The sequence below is a fragment of the Mus musculus genome, chromosome 2 (genome assembly GCF_000001635.26).
Source record: "Mus musculus strain C57BL/6J chromosome 2, GRCm38.p6 C57BL/6J".
Classification (NCBI taxonomy): domain Eukaryota; kingdom Metazoa; phylum Chordata; class Mammalia; order Rodentia; family Muridae; genus Mus; species Mus musculus.
This window is the reverse complement of record NC_000068.7, coordinates 72,732,046-72,752,839: the sequence shown is the minus strand read 5'-3', so window position 1 is coordinate 72,752,839 and position 20,794 is coordinate 72,732,046. Positions and strand designations below refer to the sequence as shown.

The following is a 20,794-nucleotide window of genomic DNA, read 5'->3' as shown; positions in this document are numbered from 1 at the left end:
GTAAACTTCAAACAGGTCTGACTGCAAGGAGTAAGCTTTGGCTGGAACCTGTCAGCTGGGCTTACTGGACCAGGTGCTGCCTACACTATGTATTGTCTTCTCAGAAACCCCAGGGAAATGGGCTGTGGCCTCTTCCTGAGTACAGGGATGTGAACAGGAAGTAGATCTCTCTCCTTGAGAACGGCAAAGGCCCATGAGTTTAGACTGGAAATCCACTGCTTTCCCCGCTGAGCAATCTTGGCAGGAGTTTTGTGGAGTCAGGGCAGAGTGACGGCAAGGATGGAAACAGGTCCTCTCTTTTGATTCTCCGTGAGTTTGAACCAGACTCTCTGCTCTGGTCTGAATCCTTTCTTTTTAAAAGGCAGAAAAGATAGCTATCTTAGTGGTTGTAGAGACTCAAAGGCCCTTAAAGACTATAATCTCTGTTAATGTGGAGTAAAATACTGAGCTGATATAGCATAGTGTCCCAGATGGAGTCAAAACCATAACTACAAACTGGAATCAGGGGTGTTCAGGCATTCTCAATGCACCCCATACGCTCTCTCTGGGTGCCCAGCCCTCCACAGGCAAAGGCTACTTCTCACAGAGATAGTGGGGTCTGGGATCCAGAGGCAGAAGGTTCGTTTGGAGGCTGACTTCACCACTCAAGAACTTTGTGAGCTTGTACAATACTTAACATTTTTCTACAGCAGATCCTTCACCTCTATCAAAAAGAGTATAATCTGACACGTGGTGACATATACCTACAGTCCTAGTTAGTACTCAGGAACCTGGGGGATGGGGGGGGCGGGGGGGGTGGATTTTGAGTTTGAGGCCAGCCTGAGCTTCACCATGAAACTGTCTCAAACAACAAAATCCCTATAAAACCAAATCCTGGGTATTGTATGAGTCCCAAAAGATGTTAGCTATTAAGTGCTTAGAACAGAGCCTAATACTCACCACGCAGCAAGCTGGCATTGCCTTTTCTTCTTCCATGATTGCTACTGACTGGTGGGGTGGGGTGGGGTGGGGTGGGGTGGGGTGGGGTGGGGTGGGATGGTCAGAGTTGGTGTGAACAAGGCTCATTTTACCTTACATTCTGGCTCTGTGAGTTCAGACTAGTCTTTTGTGTGTCTGTGCCTTCATTTCCTCCTCTGCCAAATGTAGTTAAAAATAGAACTGATCTCATAGGACTCTGTTGGCGATTTACTGAGGATCAATGGGAGACACCCTTAGCTGTTGCCTAATATTACCAGGATTTTGGTTGTGTTAAGTTAGGTCAGAGGGGAGGGGACTGGGAAGATGCCATCCTTTGAACCTCAGGGAATGGATAACACAGGCAGAGGACACAGGAATCATTTTGTTTTTTTAGACAAAGTGACAAAGACTGGAGAATAAACCTTCCCCACCATTGGAAGAACAAGGAGGGGCTTCTGTGTCTTAATACTGTACAGAATGCTCGGGTGGCGGGTGAAGCCAGAGGTCACAGCTGTGACCCGTGAATGGCTCTCTTAGGTGCCCTCACTCACTCATCAAAAATATTTTTTGAGCACCTGCTGTACGTTAGCTATCATTCTAGGATTCAGCTGGATACCAGACAATACTTTCCCGTCAGGCACTTGCAGTTGGTGAGAAATGGGGGTAACACATAACAAATAACAAATACGATATAATATGATCTTCCTGGAACCTAGGATATGGATATGTTCAGCTTTAGTAAATGCTGCTAAGCAATTTTCTAAAGTAGCTATAAGGAGTTACAATCCAGCTCCCCAACAGTGTGTGAAGATCCAGGCCCTTGCCAACATTTAGTGCTTTCTTTTTTATTTTAGCCATTGTTTTGTATCATGGTTTAAATGAAGTAATTCATGAAGTTGAACACATTTTCCTAGACTTATTTTGTTTTCTCTTTGGCTTCTTCCTTCTCCTCCTCCTTCATCTTCCTCTCCCCCCCCCCCTTTCCTTTCCTTCTCCACCATCTTTCTCCTTTTCATCTGTGATGTGCACAGATCATGCAGTGGCTGCTCGATTTATTGAAGCCAGTCTGGGAAGAGCAGGAAGCTGATACGGCTGGAGGAGAAGGAAAAGAAACAGTGATCAGAGGGATGTGGAGGGACACGTAGTCTGGTGAGTCACAGTGAGAATGTGCTTAGCCAAGGAGAGTGTGGGTCATAAGGGGTCATGAGAAGCTGTTTAACAGGACCGTCTGCTAGACAGACTCATGATTCCCAGAGACTAGTCCCCAGAGTGCTCTGGAAGAGGGAACGGATGCTGCTACTTGTGATCCTTAAGATTATCCTGGGCTGTCTTGATGGCCCCTGCGTATTCATAAACATCCTTATAAGGAAAGACAGACAGGTCAGATGATGAGTCAGAGAAGGGACAGTGAGATGGCTCAGTCCATATCGCCAGATCTGAGCATGAGCGAGGGAAGGAGTCACGAGCTGTGCTGGTCTGTGTCACTTGTCAAGTTGACAGAATCTAGAACCACATGGGATCCTGAGCAAGCCTGCCAGGGATTATCTTGATTATGTTGATGGATATGGGAAGGCCTATTTTAGCTGTAGATGAGACTGTATAAGGGGAGAGAAACAGAGAGACAGAGAGACAGAGACAGACACAGAGACAGAGACACAGAGGGAATTGAGCAGCAGCATGTGTGTGTTCGCTGCTCTCTTCTGACTGTAAACATAATGTGAGCGGCTGCTTCAAGCTTTTGCTGCCTTCACACGGCTGCCATGATGGATGGTATCTTGAACTGTGAGCTAAAAGCCTTTCTTATTTCTGAGTTCTAGGCCAGCCTGGTCTACAGAGTGAGTTCCAGGGCATCCAGTGCTACACAGAGAAAACCTGTCTCAAAAACAAAACCAAAACAAAACCAAAACAAACAAAAACAAAAGGCCTTTCTTCTTTGAGCTGCTTTTGCCAGGACCTTTTTCTTTTTCTTTTTTCTTTTTTTTTTTTTTTTTTTTTTTTTTTTTGTCACAGTTGCAGCAACAGGAAAAGATTCTGGGATCTAGAAAAGGAGTGAGAAAGTATGGAGGGTTTTGGGGCTGCTTCTAGGAATTGGGCAAGAATTTGACATTGGGCTAGGACAAGAAAGTAGGCGCAAGGTAAATACAGCTGAGGAATGTGTTCTTTGTGTCTTGATGGGTCTTGTTAAGACCCTGAACACAGTAATGGGACCTTTGCTTATGCTTTGTTTGTTCCTTAACTACTCTGTTTATGCCTTAGGACTGACCTTATTCTTCTTATGTACCTAGAATGGTATAAAAGCAAACTGGAAAAAAAATAAACCTGCTTCAGTTTCAGAACTGGCTGAAGTCATGTTATAGTGTTACCTAATTGTCTTTTTCTCTTTAATCCTCACTCCCCGCCTTGAGACCCCATTGACTAACTGAGCTGGCTTGGTCAGGAAAGGTTATGAGGTGGGCTCTCAGAGCATGCAGGAAGCTCACCCTGCCCACACCCAGGTTTTAGACGACTGAGATACATTTGAGATAATGGAGCTCCAGAGTTCAATTGCGTTATTCTCAGACACTGAGACTATAGTAATAATAACAATATGTTACAGAAGCAAGAGAAAATGAATGCATACATCATGGGTGCTGTATTAGGCATGCAGTCCAAAGAACATGTCTAAAAAGAAGAGAAGAAATTACAGATAAGAGTGGTTTTTTAAAATATTTTTATTTACTTATTACTTATACAGTATTCTGCCTGTATGTATGCCTGCACACCAAAAGAGGGCACAGGATCTCAGTATAGAATGGTTGTGAGCCACCATGTGGTTGCTGGGAATTGAACTTGAGGACCTCTGGAAGAGCATCCAGTGCTCCTAACCATTGAGCCATCTCTCCAGCCCCAAGAAGCCAGAAAAGAAGCAGAGGCAACTCGGGTCAGGAAGAGTAGGGGAAATTGAGGCAGAAAATTGGTCATTAAAGTAAAAATAGTATCACTGTGCATCTCAATGTCCTGCCCCAACTTCATCCTCATAAGACGAGAATCGGGGGTGAAGACACTTCCTCAATATAGGCAGAGGGGCAGCAGGGTTCACACCAAGATTCCAGGAAGTCAGAATTCTTTGACTTTGTTCTCATTGAGTTCTTAAAATTATATGAAACGCCCTTACTTTGAGTTGTTTTTACTGTGCTTTGGAAGGGCCAGCCAGAAGGAGAGCAATGTCTGTGTGCTCTCTCAGGAATGGGTAAAACTCAGGGCACAGGATCTATAGACCTTGGCTCCCTCCAAGATGGGTGTCTCCCTCCACCATAGTCCACACAGAGTTTAGATGTGATTTATCTAAAGAGGTCTCTGATAGTAAAAACAGCCAGAAAGGATATAGCAAGGTAGCTGTTGTAACTGACACTGACCCAAGGAGCTAACCCAGGAATGTCCCTGTCCATAAGAAAATGCACCACAGGACTGCCCTGGGATAATGTGAAATCATGCTTATGCTATTAAAGCTTGTTCATAGAGGCTGGTTCTCTGGCTACTTTGGGGCCAAACAGGACTGGGCTCATGGTCCAGGGCACTCAGTTGACTCAATGGACAAAGGTGTGTTTAGATGCTTGGATCACTTAGCCCAGGGAAGCTGAGAGCAGGGATATGTCTCACCTCAGTGCCAGGGAGCACACAGTTGCCCTGGCTGCTGGCTTGTAAAGGTTACTTGGGAAAGTTGAGCTGGTTGACTTACTTTCCCAGCTTCTGTGTTTACAAGGTAGGGAGAGCCAAAGGCATTCAGTGGAATTCTCTAGGATTTTCTGGATGGTCAGTTTTGAGATATACCAGTTCTTGAGGGAAGGCCTGAGCCTGCTTTGTTCTCAGTTAGTTTCTTGAGCATTGCTTCCAGTACAGGTGGCTAGGTAGCCAAGGCCATTGCGAAGTCCAGAGAATTCTCCTCAATTCCTTACTTTCTCTTGAACAGTTCAATTTCAGATATGTTCAGAAAGAGCATGCAACACCATCTCATGAAGGCTGGCTGCTGCTGGATTAGGTCCTTGGTGGAACACTGCCATCTCATGAAGGCTGGCTGCCGCAGGATTAGGTCCTTGGTGGAACATTGGTTCTCAACCCCTAATGCCGTGACTCTTTCATACGTACAGTTCTTCATGGTGCAGTGACCCCAACCATAAAATTATTTTGTCAATACTTCATAACTATAATTTTGCTACTGCTATGAATCATAATGTAAATATTTGTGTTTTCCAGTGGTCTTGGGCGATGCCTGTGAAAGGCTCATTCGACCTCCCAAGGGACTGAGGAGACTCGTGAGTTGAGAACTGCTGTCCTGGAGTGTGTTTTATAAGACTTAGGAGACAGTTGCACACTGGTAGATATTAGGGTTCCCCATTTTATGGGCGTGGAAACCCACATTCAGATAAGTTAGAGGACTTGCTGAAGATCAGCAGTGGCCTTGCTTATGGGAAGTCTCGCCAGTCATCCAGGTCATATAACTGACTTGACAACACAAACAGTAAAGCTCTTTCCAGGGAACTACTGCTGTTGTCTGACAGTGGTGTCCTGTTAGACAGGACAAAAACCTCTGCTGCCTGAAAAGGTGAACACAAAAGCCAGTTTTCCAGCTTTCTGCTGTAGAGATCTCAAAGCAGATGCAGTGGGGAGCCCAGGATGGGTGGGAAAGAGAAGAGGGTTTGTGTTGGAAAGCCTTGCTGTCTCTAAGGGGGGAATGCGGCGGGGCGGTCCTCGGAACTCTAATGGCAGCTCCACCTTTGATCCACATGGTAGACTTAAACAGACACCAACTCATGAGCACATGGCCACTTATACTTCATTTTCTCATTCACAAAATCAAGTCATGATATCCTTGGGGGAGGGGCGCGGGAGGACAAGCTGCCGCGTTGGCTGTACAGTCAGTATCACTACAGGTAGCAGATTGAGTTTAACAAGCCATATGGGTTGTAATTGTCCAAGTATGATTAATTCATAATGTTTGTTCATTTTATGTCTTATATTATGGTTTGTTATTATTCCATTTAATTACAGCCTAAGTTCTTTTCCTAGGTGTTGTTGGAAACCCTTAGGGATTTTAATATTCCCCAAGTGACAGCAAATGGCCTCCCTGTGTTTCTAGACGGTATCTGGGACTCCTTCCTATTGGCAGAAGGGCCACGAAAGAGTGACGTGAATTTGGAGCAGATGGTGCCTTCGTCCGTTGCTGAACTCTGCTTGCGGCCCAAAGGAAGACTTGATACTGAAGGTGCTATAATGGCTTTCTGCTCAGTTTGTTGTAAATTCTAAATGGGGTGATTGAAGGCTGTAACGAGCAGTGTTGTTGGACCGCCTCTGGCTGCAACATCTGGTGAATGCCTTCACTAGCTGACAACTGTTAGTCTTTGCCTCAAGGGAGTACCACCCAGACCTTTGGCTTTAAGTAGGTTGCAGATTAGGCTGCTAGAAGCAAGTTCATGTATCACAAAGAAGAGGAAGAAATACCACCACAACTTTGTTTCTAGTATTAACAATACAATCGGTTAAGGTAGACCTTGCCTTGCGTGTGCTGTTATGGAAGCACTTGAAAGTCAGATTTTTATTACAGGTTTTTAGTTCAGGAATTTAAATTGATATTCTAAGCCTTGTGTAGCCTCTCTCAGAGACAAATCCAAATTGCTAACAGCACCAGGGAAATCTAGAAAAATTGGCTTACTGTCCCATATTAGTGAGGCTGACGTTGCAGCAGAGCCAGTTTGCTTGCTGGAGATGACGGATCACAGGAGGAGAGTGTGGCCCACGGCACTGAAAGCTCCATTAGCCAGTAATTTAAAAGCACTACAATTTAAGAAACAGGAATAATAGAAATAAGATATCTAGAGTAAATGTTCCTGTCACGAAGGTTATGCTAAGTCCTCACAGACTAGACTCTGGGTGATTAGTATGTTTAAAATAAGAATAGAAATAAGATTCTAGATTAAAAAAAAAAAGGTATTACAGGCTAAAAACATTTAAATAGCATTCTTTATCAGTTTTTATCATCATTAAAACAACATTTTAAATCGATTATCCATATTTATTTTCTTTGCCATTTAAAAGATTATTACTGCTGGTGTGCATGTAGGGATGCAGGGTATGGGGAAAACACACACACACACACACACACACAGACACACACACACACACACACATATATACAGTACAAGCCTGTGATACCAGCACTTTGGAGGCTGTGGAGGAAAGATAGAGTTTAAGGTCAGCTTGGCCTACATTAGCAAGCTCAGCGTTAGTGTGAGTTATATAATGAGACCCTGTTGCAAAAACAAACAAACAAACAAAAACATAAAAAACCCAACAAAGTAAAACAAAACACAGGACTGGGATATACCCATATAGTGAGAGTGCTTGCCTGGGTTTAATCTCCATGGTAATCAAAACATTGCTACTGGATTTAGGGACCGATAAAAGTTGGTGGCCTTTTCCCCCCTGATAGAAGCAAAAACTGTTTCAGTGAGATCTGAGAAGAGGAGGGGATTGGGGCAGAAAGATTGGGTCTGCATGCTGAGGCTATTGCTGTAGTTTTAGTTTGGAAAGATCCAGCCTGCAACAGTGTATTACATTGTTTACGAAAATAAAGGGTCCAGGGAAAAAATGTGTCCCGAGATTGTCAGGCAAGTGAAGGGCTTCCAAGGCTGTCAAGGGCACAGCCTCCTTCAAGAATAATGCCTGGAAATGCTTCCCCCCTTGCCAGCAGAAAACCAAATGCCCAGTCCTCTCGCCTTCAAAGCTCCTGCCATGTCTGCTGCCAGGTATCACAGTCCTCTGCTCTGTGAAGATGCCAAGCTTCACCATTGGAGTCCAGTGTTGTAGATGATTGCTTAACTGTACCTGCACCTCCAGATGCTGCTGCTGCTGAAGACAGGAATGATCGTTTAAGATGCTGTTGCTGCTGAGGATAAGGAAGATGCTGGTGATGTTGGAGAGGAGGGCAAACCTTATCTGATGATTAGTTTTAAAGAGCCCGGTGTTAATAACCCACGATAGGAACCCCACAGTAAAACTGACGTTCTGATAAACACCTCCAGAAATAAACTTTGCTAGTGCCCAGAATCTGTAGTTAGGGAAAATGGGTTGAACTGTTCGTGTGTGCTAAAAACGTGTGTGTGTGTGTGTGTGTGTGTGTGTGTAAGAAAACAGGGTTAGCTCATTAGATACAATTCTTCTAAGGAGAACAACCTTGGTGGTCCCTCTCCCTTTGTCATGTTAAAAGGGAGACAGAGATTTAGAAAGATGACGGAAGTTTCCCCAATCACAAATGTCAGAACTAGGGTTTGAACTGTCTTCCTAATAAACTCATTAGTTTTCAACCATGACCTTCAACAAGATTTCTTAGAAAGTCATGTTTCTTGCCTCTTTATTTAGTGAAGTCACTACCCCACCCCCCAGACCTGATCCCAGAATCTCTTTATGTGTCTCACAGATGGGTCACAGCACACACTGTATTTGTAAACTCACAAAATGCAGCTTTAGTTATGAGTGCAATATCCCAAAGTCATAGCCCAGATATTACCATGAATGTTGGGGCAGAATGGAAGAGACTATATAGTGTGCCGTCTGGAACTCAGGACATCTCTGTCTCTCATGAGGGATGTGGTCAAGGTGAAGGATTCGATTTCCCTTACTGTTGACAGACAATTAGAGTAAATGATATTCAGGGTTCCCATGTTATAAGGTGCACTATTTTAACAAGGTGGAAAACACTGGTTATATGTGGAAGTGATCCTTACTGTTTCCATGACTCTGTTCATACTCTGTTTGTACTAATGAACACACACTTCATTTCAAGACAAGCAAACAGTATTTTAAGGCAGTAAGAGGCAAATGGTAGGCCTGAAAAATTCCTTTTCCAGGGCTAGGATTCACCCTGGGAAGGGCCAGAGAGACTAACAACAGCCAGTTTTCCTGAAAAAGGGCTGCCGAGTGCTTATGCCAAGAACTCCATGTCAACCTGGCCCCAATCCTGAGTCGCTTGTTCTTGCCTACTCTTGCCAACTGCTGCTTTCTGCTCTAGCTGTTTGGAATCTGGGCCTGGCAATATGGGTCTGCCTTGGCATGCCTCTTGTATATCTCTTTCTGTGTGTGCCTGTGTACATGTGTGTGAGTCTTCAGACTCAGCATGTCATAATGGAAAGGAATAAAATCAGGGCCCGGGTCTGGGTCTTCACCTTTCCCTGCACACTGCCAATGCAGACACCAAATTTGACTCTCCCTCTTCCATTCCTTTTGCAGTTGAGCCAGCAAAAGAAGCAGCAGAGAGAAAGCATAGTCTAAGCTAGCTGGTGGTAAGAACATTGATCTCTGCACATCTGGAGAACTGCATGGGCGTTGCAGGATATTTGATCACACTTCGAATCCTGAGATTGTGTTATTTACTGGAAAACCTGTTTTTAGTTGTGGCATGGCCCAGCCCTTAGCACACACCTTTAATCCCAAACAATAATGGTAAAGTCAGTTTGTAGAAGGAAGCACCCATTTGAAGGTGATGCCTGATTAAGTGGCAGATAAAGCAATGAAGACATATTTGACAGAATAGGATATGCCCAACTCACAGGAGAACGGAGAAAAAAAGAGGGGCTATTTAAGAAAGAGCGTCATGGAGAAAGGAGGCAGTTTTTACCAAGAATTTTACAGAGACAGGTTGAAAAGGGAACAAGCTAGACACGGGTGAAGATAGAATGAGCCAGAGAACGAGAAGAAGCCAGAAGATCAGAAGAGATTGCCAAAGTTACTATGAGGACAAGCAGAGCAATTCAGTGAGAAACTGACAGAAGCCAGATCAGTCAGCTTGGAGAGGAGTTTGAGTCTGACCAGCTAGCGGACTTGAACCAGACAGCCAGAGATCAGAAAGAACAAGGAAGAGGTGAGTTTATTCAGCAACATGTCTCAGAAACTGAATACATTCCAGGCCTAGATATGATGGTACAGAGGCTAGAAGCTCTAGGACTAGGTCTAGGTTAGCAGACAAAGACAGCCTCTGAGACGACAATTACGTCAGGCAACAAAACAAAACAAAACAAAACAAAACTCGTGCACATGGGCATCTCCTGCCTTCTGCTCTTTGGAATTTTGCCCGTAGGGTCTGCGACATGGATTGAAGGGATAAGGGCATTCAGGTCTCACCTGCTATACCTGTGGCTCCATTGCGAGTTGGAAGCATCTGAGTGTGTTTATCGGAGTGCCTGTTTGGATCTGGGAGACAATAAAAATAATGCTGGCTAAGTTGCACCCTCCTACAGGATAGCCCAGGTCCTGTAACCAATAATGATCTCTTTGTGCCTAGGCTCTTCAACGGTCAGTAAAAACGAGCATTTCCTATGATTTCCAAGTTAGCCTCAGGTGACTGGGAGAAAAAAATTAGTATAGATAACATAGTTTGTAAATTTGTGGGACTTGTAGACTTGACAATTTTTTATCTTTTTTTTTGTGGGGGGGGGATAGTGCTTAGATTTGAACCCAGGTGCATGAGCATGCTAGACAAATGCTCTAATATTAACTTATATCCTTAGCCTGGTTATTTCCTTTCTTACGGCATCTATTTGCTCTTGAGTTAATTTTCATTGTCCTTTTGCAAAACCGGGCTCTGTTGCAGGGTTTTGTGCACAGTATTGAAGCACTGTACCACTGAGCTGCGTGCCAAATTTTCAAGACAATGTCTTATATTTCTAGCCCTAGTTGGCCTTGAACTTACTATGTAGTCCAGGCCGACCTTGGACTCAAAACTGTCCTGCTCCAGCCTCCTGAGGACTGGGTGGCAGATCTGTGTCATCGGGCCACTTTGATGATTACTGCGGGCGAAGTTTCAGTCATTGATTGTTAAATTAGTGCATGTAGGTGTGCCTACCAGGAAGTCAGAGATTGGCAAGAAGGTACCTGCCCTCTCAGAACTTAGCTTTAACAGAGAACAAGCCTCATCACGTCAAACCCAAAGCAGGAGGTGCCAAAGAAGACCTAAAGAACACCAAGTTCAGTGTTCACCATGTATTACTGCTCAGCACAGTGTGCCAGGCACAGGGAGGCCTGCTGAGCACAGTGGAGATCAGGTCCGGCCTTGGACACCCCATTCTGGGAGAGGAGACCATCTAACATTTGAGGAAGGGAAGCAGAGGGAAGGATGACGTCACAGCCCAGCTGGATTTCAGTTGTGGCTATTTAACGTCAACAGTGGCCAGCTTGCAACATCTAGGATTTGTGCTACTCATTGGCTTCCTAGTTATAAAATGTGGTGATCTGGTAACTGTACAGGCAATGTAGCTTCTCTTAGGAAGCCCCTCAGCTCAGAGAGGGCAGCACCCAGGAATTGCATCGCTTCATCTACGCAGCCATTCGCTGCATCTATAGTAGCAGTGGAGCAAACCTTGGTGAAGTAAGTGCATGACATCATAACTCCTTATTTTCATTCTGTGAAAACCCCTAGGCACAGAGAGATACAGTTACCTGGGGGCTGCAAGTTCTACACTCGCCCTCTGCCGTCCCGGTGGCTGCCCCGCCCCCACTCTAAAGCAAACAGCCGATGCAGCGCCACATCTGGAGTGGGATGAGTGAGCGTAATTCTGCCCGTAACATTCCCAGCAGAGGGGCAACCCCGTACGCTTTTGAGGGGATAGAGAGTGACAGTAGACAGATGGGCCCGTTGACAAGTGTGTCCCCTGGCGGTGCTCCTGTCACAACTGAATTACTCTGTCACTTGTGATGTCTCTAAGTCAGGCTGAGCCAGGAAAGGCGAGTGTTTCTACTGATTCACAGTCACTGGGAAATGACTCTGGCGTGGAGGCAGGGAGGGTGTGTGTGTGTGTGTGTGTGTGTGTGTGCGCGCGCGCTCTGGCTCTGGAAAGTTTCATCACTTTCTAGGAGTCCAGAGCCAGCGAGGGCAGGTCAGAGAAGGTGGGACTCGGGCAAAGGAGTGCTGCTGGCTGTGATCCTCTGCACTGGATCCTGCTTAGGTGTTACTTGCTGAGTCAGGCTCTCTCCTGTACCCTGCCTGTCTTATGTGGAAGGAACCTGGCTTGGCAGCTTAGTTGCATTGGATGGCAGCCCTCACTAGTCAGACGTGCTGCCTGCATAGTACGGGTACCTAGCAGCCCTCACCTGCCAACTTCCAGTGCCTGCCTGATTATGACAGTATCCACTCAGGAACTTTCCGTCCCATGTTGCTGGGTCATGCTACAGAGGCAGGTCTCCAAACGCTCCAGGAGACTCTTGGATGAAGGGAGTAGCCAACACATCTGGGTCTCTAGCATAGTCTCTGGAATGGATTGTGATTCCAGTCCCAGCCAATGTGGCATCCGTGGGGAATGTGGCCTGGAATGTACTCGAGTAGCTTCAAAGTCAGGTCTAGAAGATGCTAATGTGCTAAACATGTTTAGAGTCATGTTTGTGTCTGTCTGTCTGTGAAACTACCATCTTTATATCTATTTGGGGAGATAATTTTAAAATGTTATTTTACACACTCTCTGTCTGTGTCTATCTTTCCCTCTCTCTGTCTCTCTCTCCCTCTCTGTCTCAGTCTCTCTCTCTCTCTCTCTCTCTCTCTCTCTCTCTCTCTCTGTGTGTGTGTGTGTGTGTGTGTGTGTGTGTGTGTGTGTGTGTGTGTGTACTTGCTTGAATGTGCCAGGACACACATGTGACATTCCAAAAACTCGGAAAAGTCAGCTTTCTCTTTCTACTACAGGGTGCTAGGGATCAAACTCAGGCCGTCAGACTTGGTAGCCTGTGCCTTTACCCCCTGAGCCATCTTGCCAATCTCATAATTATTTTTGTATTGCCCATTACATTCTTTTTCATTAAAGGTTTTTGTGGTTTTTTTTTCAATTATCCCAACAGTTCCCCTTTGCTCATTTTCTATGCAGACTTTCTATGATCCATCGGGATGAAGTTTCTAAGGTGTAAAGGCTGTTTGGTTAATCAGCCTAACAGATACTTTAACCGTTGCTACTGTAGTCTAGGAATATGGCAGTGACTACATGTTCATCTCGACACCCAGGAATCCAGTGAACTGTCTGGCCAGGCTCACCATGAAAGGCTGGCTGGCTCTTAAGGAGTCGCTCACTTTCCAAAGCATCTCAACACTGGGGTGATGCTGAGTGTGCAGATGTGTGCATTGGTGTATGTGGGTATGTATGAGAAGCTAAATGTGTTGTACCAAGCAGTGCTTGATCTATAAAAATGGAAGCTATCATGCCTCATGATCCTATTGGCTTTGGGACTTCCTTATTAATCACAGTCATGAGCTTACTATTTGTCTTCCTCTTGTGATCGGATACAAAATATGGCAGCCATTTTGATGTGTGTGCATGTCTATGTTTTCAGTTACAGAGGCTTAAAATGGCAGCCCTATGCATCTGCTTGTGTATGCATTTAAAGCATTTTCTTTTACTTTTTTTAATGGAAAAATTGAAAAGTTTAAAGGAATAAGGGATATAGTAACAGAAAATCTACCTGTTCACCATCACCGTTAGGGTCACTCACGCTACATCTGCAAGTCTTTCTCCTCTCTCCTTCATGTTTTTTCTTTGAGACACATCCAGATGTGTCTGTGAACACGTCTGCACTCACAGGCATTTGCAGCGTCTGGCACCCCCTGTGGCTCACTGCCTGGCCCTGAGGCTTTGGGGTCTGTGGCTCTGCACATCCTCTCTCCTGTCCTTCCTCGCTGGTCCCTTCACCCTTCCTTCTCCAGTGCGACCTTTGTGTTGCAGCCTGTGAATATCCCGGCCACACTGCACGGCCACACGTAGCTTTATCTCTCTCTACCGAGTGAGCTAAGTTTTCCCTTCTGTGGGCGTTCCTCCATCTCCGCGTACGCTGGAACATGCTGGTTCACTTTGCTCTCCTCGTGCAGCTTGATGAAAATGGCTTTCAGGATTTACCTTAGGATGAAGGATGATCTGTCAGTCATAAGTACACCGACTCCAGGCTTTGCAATCTTAGGCCTGGACGCTGAAAGGCAAGAAAACCAAAATAATTACAATAATTCGAAGCAGATGCCTCAATCTAAAACACCACTGGTACCTTCCCTCTGTTATTACTGAGGTCCTCAATGGTAAGTGTGGCCCACACGTCATCCATAGTGAAATCCTTTAGCATTAGTGTCTTTCCCAGCAATTGCAGCAACATGAGGCCTTTTGGTCATTGGCAAGCCACCTTTCTCAGAGAGAGCCAAGACATCTTAGTGGAACTCAAGAAGGAGAAACAATGTTGCCAGCTGTGTTCATGTTGGTCTGCATAGTGAGATGGGATGACAAGAGAACACACAGAATACATAACCACACAGATAAGTCATACAGCATACACCTATTATATTTATCAGTATTATGCTCTATACTATACTCATGATATTATGTAATGATATAGATGTGTTGTCCTTGAAGAGGTCCCAGGTTGGGTTCCAATACTCACATGGTCTGTAGTCCTAGTTCTAAGGCATCAAGTAGCCTCATTTGGCCTCCTTGGGTACTTGGCATGCATGTAGTGCTCTTAGATACTCACAGGCAAATTCATACATTTATTTGTTTATTTATTTATGTTTTAGTTTAACCTTTAAAAGTATAGAACAGATGAGAGCCTTATTACTGTTGCTGTTAGTTTGAGCCAAGGTCTTACTCTGTGGCCCAGGCTAGCTCAGACTTGAGCCTCTTTCTGCCTCAACCTCCCTGAATGCTGGGACTGTGAGTGTGTGCCGCTGTGCCTGGCAAGAGAATGGCTTTTAAGTGGTTTAATGTTGTATTCCTTGATGAGGTGTCGATGCAGTTTAGAACTCTCTCCAGGGTGGCGGATGTAACACTCCAGATCAGTTCTCTCCAGAGAGCAGCTTTAATGTGTTCAGAGTTGAGGTCTATATGAATAATGGGCCTAACTATATCTGTCCAATCAAAAGCAGACTTATTGGTGCACACCTCAAATCCTATCACTTGAGAAGCTGAGGCAGGAGAATTTCCTGTGTGAGGTAAGAAAACACAGGAAAAGAAACCTCTGCATTCCTTTGGTAAGTAAGAGCGACCTGGGGGAGCTGGGGACTGGGTCAGCTTGGCTCCTCCCAGGACGGCGAGTCAGCTTGCTCCACTCTATGGTTGCTTTTATTCCACCTTCCTGAAAGTGTAACACACCACCGTTTCCATCTGTATTTGGCTTCCTACTGTGACCTGTTACCTAAGCAGAATCACAAGGGGGAAGAGTTATGACTTGGGCTAGGAGTCTTTAGCTGTACTGGTTGGTAAAGAAAATGCTTGGGTTAGAAGAAACCTCAAAAGGGTTTATGGATATCCCCTCTTTAGCTTGAGATGGAAATTTCTGGCTCCTCTAGTTCCTTGGGAATTTGTTGTTGAGATGCCTTGGACACCATAGACAAAGACCCAGAGAATAAGGCAACATTATTGTTTAGGTAACATCAAGGGCTTGGTTAAGTGAGTGGGAGATAGGTGAGCTACTTAGTTAAGGGTGCAGACTCTGGCTCAGACCATCGACATTCAACGCGATCCTGGGTAAGACACTTAGCCACTTGGAGTCTCAGTACCTTCTGTAGATGAGGGGCTGATAGTTGCATGATAATATGAGTTACGGGGCTGGGACGGGCAGCAATAGAGCGACAACATATGCAGAAGTCTGTGTACTTGGCATTAACACCCAGGATGACAGATAGTAACTGGACCAGGTCTCTTTGCTTCTCCCCATAGCCTCTACTTGCTTGTGATATCTGGCATTGAAAACTGCAGTCCATGTCTCATAAGGAGACTGGTGGAGCGAAACACTCTTATTATTTCTTCCTCTGCCTTGTATTTCTTTCTCTGATTGTTTTCTTCCTCTGCTACCACCATAAACTCACCGTGGAATCGGGGGCACCCTCAGGCACTGGAGCTTGTAACTGGAGGGGTTTCCTGGGCCTGCCTTTACCAGCAGGCTTCCAAGTACAGTAGATCGCTGTGCATCTGACTTTAGTTTACAGTCCCATGCCTGCAGGGTAGGGCTGAGTGTGTCTGTTTCACTTGAGTTTTCTTTCTCAAGCACATACACATTCCATAGTTCTGTGATCATGCTTTTCCTGGTATGTGAGAGCATGTTAAAGACTACTACCTAATCATAAAAAAAATAATAATAATAAAAAAAAGTTCCCAAACCTCCTCTTGCCTGACTGCCATTTAACATGCTATGCAAATAAAATATAGTGCCACCTTTGTGAGCTCACCCATAGTGGGCTTTGCTTCATTTGGGGCTGGGTTCAGTCAACTGTTTCCTAACCTCAGCCTGGCTCTCCGGTGTCTGTATTCTTTCATTTTCTAGTGTAATTATGGCAAGAAGACTTCATCTTGGTATCTGAACCATAGACGCATCATAACAAGGAATTAATAGTCTCCCATTTCAAAGATTATGTCTTTCTAATACCTCACTCAGACTGAGTCCAGACACTGTTTGTGCTGGGTGGTGGTGCTGTAAGTGGTTGGCTCTCAGAGACAGTTGGCAAAGGTAGAGGTTCACATTACAGCACGCAGTCTGTGTATGGACATCTGTGTGCTGCCTCATTGCTCACAGGGCATGCTCGGTGTGCTTTATATTCTTCTGGGAAATGGTGATTTTACAGCATCATTGAAGTGTAGTCTGTGCCCCACATTTTTAAAATTTTATTTTATTTTTTTACTTACTCATTTTGCATCCCTCTGACTGACCCCCTTCCCCACCATCCTCTCTCACAATCCTTGTCCCATCCCCCACTTCTTTTCTCCTCTGAGCAAGTGGGGCCCCCCTGGGTATCTCCCTTCCCTGGCACTTCAAGTCTCTGCAAGGCTAGGTGCTTCCTCTCCTATGGAGGCTAAACAAGGCAGCCCAGTTAGAAGAATGTACCCCACATACAGGCAGTAGCTTGTAGGATAGCCCCTGTTCCAGTTGTTTGGGACCCACGTGAAGACCAAGCTGCACATATGCTACATATGTGTAGGAAGGCCACACATTAGTCAAATCTTTTTTTCCCCCTGAATGTGTCATTCCAGGTATGAGGTCTTTAAATTTTGGGTATTTTCTTATTTTGACAAAGTTCCTGATTCAGAATTGGAGAGTCTAAATGTCTGGCAAGTGTCCGAAAGTCTGACTCGTATTAAAGACAATCTTAAATCAGGGTATTATCAGATCTCAGCTCCAAGATAAACCAGGCTGCGCCCTATAGAAGGTACTAAGACAGCTAGAAAGGACTTGAGTAAATTATGTTGAATATATAAAATCTCCTTCCACACTGTTACATACCCTAGTGTCACCCATTCACACTGTTTTGTATGGGCATTCACACAACATATCTTCATTCTAAGCAATTTAGGGACTAGGTGGAAAGGGTTATTTTTATATCTTTCTCATACTATTTATTTATTTATTTTATGGGATCTATCTGTGTGGGCGCAGAGGTCAGTGGTCCCCTGGGAATGAGAGACTTGTGACTTGTGTAATAAGAGAATCTGGAAGAAGAGCATCACGTGATCTTTCTAGGTTTTGAGATCTGCTTCTGGGCAAAAGGATGAGGGAAAGTGAGCACTGCCATTGCTGTTTCCTCAAAGCCCAGGGAGCTCGGTTTGGAGGGTGTGTGTCCTGATACCTGGGCAGGGTGGCTGCTGTGTGGGTTGCGACACTCCGGAACCCTTTTCGTCACCTTTGATCTATGGATGGTAACTGACCCCAGTACTCTCTGTCCTTTTGGGACCAGCATTTTACTGAGAAGAGGTGGCGGGAGACAGCCGCTCGCATTAGACAGTGGGGATTGCGAACTCCTAGATGCTCCAGCTCAATACAGTAGGTTCCCTTGGCCCCAGGGCCTGCACCCTACCATCTACTATAGTATACGCCCCACAAGCCCTTGTGTTAGAGGTCAGGGCCCAGCCTGTTGGACTCCTGGGAGGTGGTGAAGCCTTTAAGGTGGGCCTTGTAGAAACTCCTTGGGTTACTGAAGTTGTGCTGAAGAGGACTGGGGGGGACCCAAACATCTTCCGTCTCTGCTCTCTCTACACCCCTGTGTTCATGTCATATCATGCTGCCCCACCACAGGCCCAAATCCTCCACTCTATCAGCTATGGATAGACATGTCCAAAACTCAGACTATGAGAGACTTTTTCCCTCTGTATCTCAGGTAATTGTTACAGTTACAGAAAGCTGACTCATACCCCACCCAAAACATTTTGTAAACTCTCTGTACACACCCAAAATTCCATTCACATGAATGGAACTCCATTCTAAACTGAAAGATCACATATTGACCAATTATGAAGTGAAGAGAAAAAAGTCACATGGAAGAAAATCACCATTTTTCTTGTGCAAGTGCTTATGTGTAACTGTAGAAGGTCTTTTTTATAATCATTCTCTCTGTGACAGTTATGGAGCTAAGCTGACTCAGGACAGTCACATCAGTGTACCAGGTACCTAAGGCAACATGACAAGAGAGCCTCTCCTGCCATGGACTTACATTCTGGAACAGTGACAACTCTTGGTGAAAGTCTCAAAGCAGAGAAAGAGCATACTCTTTCTCCAGCCAACTGGAAAATTCAAAACATAAAGCTATGCTTATAGGTAACATGGAGGAAGATTCAAGGCTCAAAGTATAAAAATGGCATTCACTTAGATACACGAATGTGTGTGAATGACACATGAAGGTGATAAATGAATTTGATCATTTGAATGTCAAGGATGTGAACAGATATTATCTGAGATTTTCCTGAGGAGATACAGCACACATGTCTACTCACCCCAGAAAGGTAATCCATGATAGACCAAAGTCACAATTCCACAATGTCCAATGAAGTAACAATGGAGTTATTAACAAGAGTACAGATGTGGGTTACTTAAAGGAACAATGTCTTAGTTAAGATTTCTGCTGTTATGATGAAATACCACGATCAAAGTGGCTTGGGGAGAAAAGGACTTATCTGGCTTACATTTCACAATGCGGTTTATCATTGAAGGAAAACAGGGCAGAAACCTGGAGGCAGGGGCTGATGCAGAGGGCATGGGAGGACTGCTGCTTACCGGCTTGCTCTCCATGGCTTGCTTAGTCTGCTTTCTTCTAGAACCCAGGACCACTAGCCCAGGGGTGGCCCCACCCACAGTGAGTTGGACCATTCCCCATCAATCACTAATTAAGAAAATGCCCTACAGAGGGATCTTGTGGAGGCATTTTCTCAATTGAGGTTTCCTCCTTTCAGATTGCTTTAGCTTGTGTCAAGTTGACATGAAACAAGCCAGCACAAGTAGGGATGACTCAGAAGTAGTCACGTCACCAAAAGTCCCACCCCAACACAGATGACAGCTCATGAATGCCTGGAGCTCTCTGCACAGCTTACAGTCTGAGAACCTCTCACTGCAGCTTGGCTGGTCAGCGTCCTTCCTCCCCCAGCAATTATTTATTCCTTTTATAAAGCCAGGGACAGGCATTCCAGAATCTTCCACGTTTCTATTCCCCCTTTGTTTACCTCAGAGTCTCATGAGCCTTCCCCTCCCTCCTGGAGGGAATGTTTCAATTTGGAAGAAACTACTGTATAACAAAGGAAGAATCAGCTGTCATTTGAGAATGTCTGCACATGGGAGGATGTGCAAGGCCCAGGACCTTGACCACTAAAGGCGTGTAGTAACTGCCTCCTCTAATTATTTTAGCAATCAAAAGCACCCTCATTCAAGTTCAAAACACCCCTGTGAGGCCACTCTAGACCCCATTGAGGACCCCTCCAGTCTAGCCTGGGCACCCTGACTTGACCAAAATACATCAGGGACTCCACTGCTGTAGGCGTTCATCTTTCCTTTGTCCTGACTTGTCCCTCCAGGGAGCGCTTGCTCATTCTCTGTCTGCTTTCCCTTTCAAGCTACGTATGATTATTGGATGTAATTGAACAGGGCTTCTTCAGCTCAGCCCTTGGAGGTTTTCAGTGAGAACCTGACTTCCAGGAATAGCATGGCTATGGGTAATTCTCAGTGTACGCTCCTTTAAGACTTTTTGTCCTCAAATTGGCAACAGGCAAAGAACACTGAATTGCTGTCTTCAAAGAGGAGCCGGAAGCTTCCAACCCAGATGTCTAGTCGCCTCTCCTCACTTTCTGCCTCCTTACCAAGTGAAGGATGCTCTAAGCTTTCCACAGGTGCTGATACCCAGTGTTCGGCTACGGCATCTGCCGCCTTCCTTGGCTATGTGTGGACTTTTGCTCGTAGTGTGAGACCCACATATTTCAGGTTTGGTTTTTAAAGCCAAGGGTGTTGAAAATGAGCTACAGAGACCAGGGATGAACAGTTTCTTGGAGTCTGAGCCTTCATGTCAATCCTGCCATTCCCATGATTGACAGGACCAAGGTCTCTGCCTGCTCCCCTGTTAAAATCCATTAGCTTTACACGAGGCTAAAAAAAAAAAAGTGAAAATGGCCAATATAATTAGTGCAAAGTGAGTGCTTGCAGAAGCTGAACAGTGCTTTGACAATGCAGGAATTTGAAATGACTGGTGAGACCAAGTCCCCCTTTTTTACAGCGGGTCTCTGTTGCTAAGAGCCAGGTGTAGGGGTGGGAAGTGGAGGCCCCCAGCCTCCTGCTTGGCTCTTGACTTCCCCAGGTTCTGTTTGTCCAGCAGGATCAAGATCAAACCTCATCAACCCAAGGCTTTCCCATTGATAGCCTGGCTATCAAAAGCAAATTTTGCTCATTTGTGTGTGTTCTGTATGTACGCATGTACATGTTCGTGTGGGCGTGTGCACAGGTAGGTGCACAGTGCATGCATGTATGGGAAAGCCATCAAGTGACTTCCTCAGCTATTCTCCACCTTAGTTTTTGAGACAGGCTGTCTTGTTGAACTTGGAACTCT

The 20,794-nt window shown here is 45.2% G+C and overlaps 2 long non-coding RNA genes across 5 annotated transcripts in view; one reads left to right on the top strand and one right to left on the bottom strand.

Moving 5' to 3' along the window:
• 6430710C18Rik (RIKEN cDNA 6430710C18 gene) overlaps positions 1 to 6,994 on the top strand; it is a 67,872-nt gene extending 60,878 nt beyond the window's left edge. Inside the window, exons 5-6 of the long non-coding RNA NR_102348.1 lie at positions 5,191 to 5,249; positions 6,004 to 6,994. This is a non-coding gene — a long non-coding RNA (RIKEN cDNA 6430710C18 gene). The remainder of the gene's footprint in view (positions 1 to 5,190; positions 5,250 to 6,003) is intronic.
• Positions 6,995 to 7,453: 459 nt separating this feature from the next.
• Gm30257 lies at positions 7,454 to 19,019 on the bottom strand. 4 transcript variants are annotated; one of them, XR_374639.3, is made up of 5 exons: positions 18,982 to 19,019; positions 13,857 to 13,926; positions 10,111 to 10,179; positions 8,501 to 8,611; positions 7,454 to 7,842 (listed from the first exon to the last, which is right to left on the bottom strand). It is a non-coding gene; the product is annotated as a predicted gene, 30257 (long non-coding RNA). The 4 variants fall into 4 exon arrangements; XR_374637.3 differs by lacking the exon at positions 18,982 to 19,019 and adding an exon at positions 15,809 to 15,942 and having other exon boundaries at positions 13,857 to 14,207; XR_374641.3 differs by lacking the exon at positions 18,982 to 19,019 and adding an exon at positions 15,809 to 15,942.
• Between the last annotated feature and the right edge of the window lie 1,775 nt (positions 19,020 to 20,794).